The sequence below is a fragment of the Pan paniscus genome, chromosome 1 (assembly GCF_029289425.2).
Source record: "Pan paniscus chromosome 1, NHGRI_mPanPan1-v2.0_pri, whole genome shotgun sequence".
In the NCBI taxonomy this organism is placed as follows: Eukaryota; Metazoa; Chordata; class Mammalia; order Primates; family Hominidae; genus Pan; species Pan paniscus.
This window is the reverse complement of record NC_073249.2, coordinates 202,699,308-202,707,776: the sequence shown is the minus strand read 5'-3', so window position 1 is coordinate 202,707,776 and position 8,469 is coordinate 202,699,308.

Below are 8,469 nucleotides of genomic sequence, written 5' to 3'. Positions count from 1 at the left end.
GGCCAGCCTGAGCAACATGGCAAAACCCTGTCTCCACAAAATATACAAAAATTAGCCAGGCGTGGTAGCATTGCCTGTAGTCGCAGCTACTTGGGAGGCTGAGGTGAGAGGATGGTTTGAGCTCAGGAGGTCAAGGATGCAGTGAGCCATGATTGCACCACTGTACTCCAGTCTGGGCGACAGAGCATGACATTGTCTCAAAACAACAACAACAAAAACAACCAAAAAGACAAAACAAACAAAAAAACAAACAAACCAATTCCACCAGGAAGTTGGGCTTCATAGCCATAAAATAGGAATAACAAAAATTCAAGAAAACCCCATGATAACGTAAATCTGGTAAACTGCGATTGGCAATTTGCCTCCAGGTCCCTAGAAGTCAAGACCAGCTAGCTACGCAGGTGGCTGTACATAAGCTAATGCAAGATTGCATTTGAAACGATTGGAATTTGTGGGCCCCACTTTTAATGTTCTGGTGGGGTTTCTACTATGGCAATATTTCTCATTTATTGAGGACTTCATATATTCCAGATGTTTTATGTACATATCCTCACTTAATCTTACAATCAACCTGTGAGATGGGTACTGTTATCCTCTTAATACAGAGCATGGCTTCTAATCCTTGGCGCTGTTGACTTGTTTGAGGGGCTGTCCCATGTGTTGTAGGAAATTCAGCAGCATCCCTGACCTCTGCCCACCAGATGCCAGTAGGATTCTCCACCTCCCAGTCATGACAACCAAAATTGCCAGATGCCCCTGGCACAGAATTGGCCCCAGCTGAGAAAATGTTAGAAATGTGGGAACTGAGGCTCAGCGAGGGTGAGAGTTGTCCAAGGTCACACAGCTTGCAAGTGGCTGAGCTGGGATTTATACCCAGGTCCACAGGTGCCAGACAGAGCACAAGCTCTGAAGCCCTGGAGGTTGTGCATAAGTTACTCCACAGAGATTGCCGGGAGGCTCCAATGGGATCATCTCCCAGAATAGAAGTCATAAGTGGCTGTTCTGAAGCCATCAGTGGCTGACCTAGGCTCGTTGGGGATGACCTTTACCCTTGGGGACAAATTCCCCTGAACTATATCCTTGGTCTCCCTGACTCTCTCCTCTCCTGCATTTCCATAGAGGTTTCCTTCTCACAATGTGGAAGCAGCAATGAAGGGCCATATCTGGGGCCTTGGTATCCCATTTTTGTTAGGCAACTGGTGTCTTTAAAGGGTGAATTTTGGGAAGAAATAATACCTCTCCTATCTGGGTTTATGGGACTACCATCTGAGCTGGTTGTCCTACTGAGGCCGTAAGTCAAGGAGGACAGTTAGGGTTAATGGAACCCAAGGACCCCAGTGAATTCAGCGGGGCCTGTGTTAAGGATTCCCAGGCTGTAAGTGGGCTCAGTGATGAGCAGGGCCATCTGGCCTGGGTGCGAGAGGAGGAGTATGGCAGGCTGTTTCCATCCCTGCCTTGGGGCTAGAGGGAGTTGATCCTCTGGCAGGTCCTGAGTCAGGAAGGCAGGGCTTTGGCAGAGGAAGGGGCCTCTGCATCCTTCTGGGCCTCACTCACTGTGATCTGGGCCTGGCGGAGCTTGGGTGTTCTGGTGGGGGATGTTCTGAGGGATGGAAAGCGGCCTCCTGCACACGGAGGTAGACAGGAAGCTGAGTGCTTGCTGAGGCTGCTGAACCTGAGGCTGCTGAACCGAGGCTGAGGGGTGTGGCAGGTGACACAGATAACTTTGTCTTGTGCTGCCGTCTGTGTTTATTTCCTTCCTATCTCCCTTCCCCCACCCAGGGACTTAGTGACTTCTTGTTTATTATAATAAAAATTTTTATTTTTTTGAGACAACTCTGTCAGTCAGGCTGGAGTCCAGTGGTGTGATTATAGCTCACTGCAACCTCGATCTCCTGGGCTCGAGCGAGCCTCTCACCTCAGCCTCCCAGTAGCCAAGACTACAGATGTGCGCCACCACACCGGCTATATTTTTTGTATTTTTAGTAGAGACAGAGTCTCGCTATGTTGCCCAGGCTGGTCTTAAACTCCTGGGCTCAAGCGATCCTCCCGCATTAGCCTCCCAAAGGGTTGGGATTACAGGTGTGAGCCCCCGTTCCCGGCCAACCTCTTGTTTAAAGGAGCTCAGCTGCACTATGAGGAATGAAGGCAAGAGCTCCGAGGCTGTGCTTTAAGCAGACCACCAAAGGGAGCTCTGTGCGCCCCTCCCCAAGACAGCAGGGATCAGTGAGAAGCCCCCAAAAGAGGCGGAATCTCGAAGGGCAGGACTTGGAGCTGTCCCCACTCTGTTAACAACTGTGGAGGCGGAGGACTTTGGCCAGAAGATTCCTACAGAAGCCACCCTCCCCAGGGTGAGCAGTTGGTTCAGATCTTGACCTAGCGGGATCGGGGAAGCACTCGAAACAATTTCACCATTATCTATAAGGATGGCTTCACACACATGCAACAGCCTATTGGGAAAGCTTTTTTTTTTTTAAGACGGGGTCTCACTCTGTCACCCAGGCTGGAGTGCAGTGGCACCATCTCGGCTCACAGCAACCTCTGCCTCCCAGTTCAAGTGATTCTCATACCTCAGCCTCCTGAGTAGCTGGGATTACAGGTCTGTGCCACCACACCTGGCTAATTTTTGTATTTTTAATAGAGGCCTCAAATGCCTGGCCTCAAGTGTCCACCCACCTCGGCCTCCCAAAATGCTGGGATTACAGGCATGAGCCACATGCCTGGCCACCATACACTATTACCAGTGGTTTTTCCTGGGGAATAGAATTTTGCATAACTCGCCTCTACTTTTTCATTGTTTGTGTGCTTGCCTGTTAACAAACATAGAGTCAGTCTTCCATATCCATGGGTGCCGCATCTGTGGGTTCAACAGACTATGGGCCGAAAATATTCAGAAAAAAGATGGGTGGTGCATCTGTACTGAACATGTACAGACTTTTTTCCTTGTGATTATTCCCTAAACAATACACGATGGCAACTAATTACACGACATTCATATTGTTAGGTATTATAAGTAATCTAGAGATGATTTAAAGTACAGGCATACCTCGGAGACACTGCAATGAAGTGAATATCACAGTACACTTGAGTCACACCAACTTTTTGGCCTCCCAGGGATGTGCACACTATACTGCATTCTATTAAGTGTGTAATAGCATTATGTCTAAAAAACAATGTACCCATCTCAATTAAATAATACTTTATGGCTTAAAAATGTTAACAATCATCTGAGTTTTTAGTGAGTCATCATCTTTTTGCTGGTGGAGGGTCTTGCCTTGATGTTGGTGGCTGCTGACAGATCAGGGTTGTGGTTGCTGAAGGCTGGGGTGACTGTGACAATTTCTTAAAAAAAGACAACAGTAAAGTTTGCTACATCAATGGACTCTTCCTATCATAAAATATTTCTCTATAGCATGCGGTGCTGTTTACCATTTTATCCACGGTAGAACTTCTTTCAAAATTGGAGTCGATCTTCTTAAACCCTGCTGCTGCTGTATCAACCAAGTTTATGGAATATTCTAAATCCTGTGCTGTCATGTCAACCATGTTCACAGTATTCACAGCAGGAATAGGTTCCACCTCAAGAAACCACTTTCTTTGCCCATTTGTAAGAAGCAACTTCTCATCGATTCAAGTTTCATTATGAGATGGCGGCAACTCAGTCACATCTTCAGACTCCACTTCTAATTCTAGTTCTCTTGCTGTTTCGACCACACCGGCAGTGACTTCCTCTACTGAAGTCTTGAACTCCTCAAGGTTATCCATAAGGATTGGAATCAATTTCTTCAAAACACCTGTTAATGTTGATATTTTGACCTCCTCCCATGAATCACAAATGCTCTTAATAGCATCTAGAATGGTGACTCCTTTCCAATAGGTTTTCAATTTACTTTGCCCAGGTCCATGAGAGGAATCACTATGTATGACAGCTATAGCCTTACAAAATATATTCCTTAAATAACAAGACTTGAAAGTCAAAATTAAGGCCGGGCACAGTGGCTCAGGCCAGTAATCTCAGCACTCTGGGAGGCCGAGACAGGTGGATCACGAGGTCAGGAGTTCAAGACCAGCCTGGCCAAGATGCTGAAACCCCGTCTCTACTAAAAATACAAAAATTAGCTGGGCATGGTGGTGGGTGCCTGTAATACCAGCTACATGGGAGGCTGAGTCAGGAGAATCACTTGAACCCGGGTGGCGGAGGTTGCAGTGAGCCGAGATCACGGCACCACACTCCAGCCTGGGCAACAGAGCAAGACTCCATCTGAAAAGAAAAAGAAAAAGAAAGTCAAAATTACTCCTTGACCAATGAGCTATAGAATGGATGTTGTGTTAGCAGGCAGGTAAACATTAATCTGGTATCTCTCCATCAGAGCTCTTCAGTGACCAGGTGCACTGTCAATGAGCAGTAATATTTTGAAAGGAATCTTTTTTTTTTTTTTTCTGAGCAATAGGTCTCAGCAATGGGCTTGAAATATTTAGTCAACCATGCTGTAAACAGATGTGCTGCCATCCAGGCTTTGTTGTACCATTGATAGAGCACAGGCAGAAGAGATGTAGTGTAATTCTAAAGAGCCCCATAAATTTTGGAATGATGGGTGAGCACTGGCTTCAACATAAAGTCACCAGATGCATTAGTCCCTAATAAGAAAGTCAGCCTGTTCTTTTAAGCTTGGAAGCCAGGCATTGACTTCTCTCTAGCTATGAAAATCTTAGATGGCATCTTCTTCCAATAGAAGACTTTTGTCTACATTGAAAGTCTGTTGTTGAGTGTAGCCACCTTCATGAATGACCTTAGCTAGATCTGCTGGAGAACTTGCTGCAGCTGCTACATCAGCACTCGCTGCTTCGCCTTGCACTTGTATGTTATGGAGACAACTTCTTTCCTTAAACCTCATGAACCAACCTGTGCTAGGGTCAAACTTTTCTTCTGCAGCTTCCTCACCTCTCTCAGCCTTCATAGAATTGAAGCAAGTTAGGGTCTTGCTCTGGATTAGGCTTTGGCTTTAGGGAATTGTGGCTGGTTTGATCTTCTATCTAGACCACTCAAACTTTCTCTATATCAGCAATAAGGCTGTTTCACTTTCTTATAATTTGTGTGTTCGCTGGATTAGCACTTTTAATTTCCTTCAAGAACTTTTCGTTTGGGTTCACAACTTGGCTCACTGGTGCAAGACGCCTAGCTTTTGGCTTATCTCAGCCTTCAACACATGCCTTCCTCACTAAGCTGAATGATTTCTAGCTTTCAGTTTAGAGTGAGAGACATGCAACTCTTCCTTTCACTTGAACACTTAGAGGCCACTGTAGAGTTATTAATTGGCCTAATTTCAATATTGCTGTGTCTCAGGGAATAGGGAGGCCTGAGGAGAGGGAGAGAGATGGGGAACAGCCAGTCTCTGGAGCAATCAGAACCCACACAACACTTATGGATTAAGTTTGCCATATTATATGGGCCCGGTTCGTGGCACCCCAAAGCAATTACAATAGTAACATCACCGATCACAGATCACTGTAACAGATATGATAATGAAAAAGTTTGAAATATTGCAAGAATGACCAAAATGTGATACAGAGACATGAAGTAGGATCATGCTGTTGGGAAAATGACGCCAGGAGACTTGACACGGAGTTATCACAAACCTTCCATTTGCGAAAAACACAATATCTTCAAAATGCAATAAGATGAGGTTTGCCTGAATACAGGAGAAGGTGCCTAGGTTATATGCAAATGAGGAACCTGAGCATCTGTGGATTTTGGTATCTTCAGGGGGTCCTGCAACCAACCCCGCACAGATACTGAGGGATGAATGTATATTGCCTTGAGAATAAGAAAACAACCAAACATCTTAGTTTTAAAAAGTATATATTTTTTCTGAGTTTTGCATTTTTGCCCTATATTTTAAAATAATTTTTTTTTTTTTTTTTGAGACGGAGTTTCGCTGTTGCCCAGGCTGGAGTGCAGTAGCGTGATCTCGGCTCACTGCAACCTCCGCCTCGTGGGTTCACACCATTCTCCTGCCTCAGCCTCCCGAGTAGCTGGGACTACAGGTGCCCGCCACCACTCCTGGCTAATTTTTTGTATTTTTAGTAGAGACGGGGTTTCACCATGTTAGCCAGGATGGTCTCGATCTCCTGACCTCGTGATCTGCCCGCCTCGGCCTCCCAAAGTGCTGGGATTACAGGCGTGAACCACCACGCCTGGCCTTATTTTAAAGTAATTCTTAAGCACATCACAACATTTGATTTGATTTGTATTTTGGAAGGTTGTTTTGCACAGATGAAAACCTCCTGAAGTCTTATGACATGAGGTGAAGGGTGAAAAATGATCTTATTAAAAATACAAGGTAGAGGCCAGGTGCGGTGGCTCATGCCTGTAATCCCAGCACTTTGGGAGGCCGAGGCTGGCAGACACTTGAGGCCAGATGTTCGAGGCCTGCCTGGCTAACATGGCAAAACCCCGTCTCTATTAGAAATACAAAAATTGGCTGGATGTGGTGGTGGGCACTTGTAATCCCAGCTACTCGGGAGGCTGAGGCAGGAGAATCGCTTGAACCCAGGAGGCAGAGGTTGCAGTGAGCTGAGATTGCGCGATTGCACTCCAGCCTGGGCAACAAGCGAGACTCCATCTCAAAAAAAAAAAAAAGAAAAGAAAAAAAACAAGGTAGAATATGTTTATAAAGTGGGAAATATGTTTTCCTCTCATCTAATTAATGCAGAAGTTTCCAGAGCGTAAGAGATGCTGAGCCCTGTGCCGGGTGCTTCAGAGAGTGGTGCAGTGGCTGGGGACACGGCTCCAAAGCCTGACAGCCGGGTTCTATGGCCAGTTCCCACTCGATCACCAATCACCATGGTGAAGTTTCTCAACCACCCAAGGCTCAGTTTTCTCATCTATAAAAAGAGAAGAATCATGCTGGTATCAGTGCAGGACACAGAAGCCATTCAGGGTGTGGTAAGCAAGAAGATTTAACACATGGAATGAGGGACTTTCAAAATGATTCGAAGGGCTGAGGGAGCAAGTTCTAGGTCAGGCCTCCAGAAACTGTGTTTAGAATTGACCTTCTGGGGAGCTATTACCTCTGGGCCCTGCTCAAGACAAACACCCCTAACTGCCAGTCAGGAGGTGGGAAGGCAGATTTAGAAGCCACCACTGCAACTGTTATTTATTTATTTATTATTTTTTGTAGAGACAAGGTCTCACCATGTTGCTCGGGTTGGTCTCAAACTCCTGGACTCAAGCTATCCGCTCACCTCAGCCTCTCAAAGTGCTGGGATTACAGGCGTGAGCCACCGCACCTAGCGTGCAGCTGCCCCTTGGCACCCATGCATAACAGCCACTGGAATCTGCTGGAGAAAAATCTCGTATTTCCCCAACTTTGTGTGCCAGAAGAAACAACTAAAAAGAGAGGGGAAAGAGGCTTTTCCTCTTTTCCACCTACAAAAATCACACTAGAGCATCTAATTGGCAGAACCTAATTCATATCCAAAATCCTAGGCACAAGGGAATCTAGGAAAAGTAGTTTTTAGTTTTCTAATCTTGTCAATAAAAGGTGACCTAAGCTGGGCGCGGTGGCTCACGCCTGTAATTCCAGCACTTTGGGCGGCTGAGGCGGGTGGATCACAAGGTCAGGAGATGGAGACCATCCTGGCTAACACAGTGAAACCCCGTCTCTACTAAAAATAGAAAAAATTAGTGGGGCGTGGTGGTGGGCACCTGTAGTCCCAGCTACTCAGGAGGCTGAGGCAGGAGAATGGCATGAACCCAGGAGGTAGAGCTTGCAGTGAGCCGAGATAGCGCCACTGCACTCCAGCCTGGGCGACAGAGCGAGACTCCATCTCAAAACAAAACAAAACAAAACAAAACAAAAAAAAAAAAAAAAGAAAAAAGGTGACCTAGTCTGGGTCCTGTGAGAACAAGGACAAGAAAGAATTAAACATGCAAGGATTTTACTAGGGGAAATGCCTGGGCAGAAAATAGGGAGAGAGCCAGGCAAGGCTTGGAGAGCCCTCAGATTGCAAAGCAAGTTTGACTCTAAGGGAAGAAGAGATGAGAGAGGGTTGGGTAGTAGAGGCATTGTAGACTGTGCAAACTTGGAAAGTTTCTGCAAAGCCAGCTGGGAGTCCTTGAATCACAGTTGGTCATGAAGTGAGTCCCACATCCCCAAGGAATGGGTCTGGTTAGTTAAGTATCCCTACTATATTCAGTCTTGGATGGGACCATCCCATGGGGATAGATTTCAAAGCACAGCCACTGAGACTCTGGGCGGTTCCACTCCCTGTAATAGGAAGTTTGCAAGGCATTGCTCATGGCTGCCCCTCTAGGTGCTCAAAGGTGGAATGGAGTAAGTGAATCCACAGCACCCACCCTGATAGCAATGCCTGTTTCCTGGGATAATTTGAGGGTTAAATGAGATAATATGAGCGTAGCAGTAGAACAGTGCCTGGCATAGAGCAAGTAAGTGCTCAAGAGATGTTAAG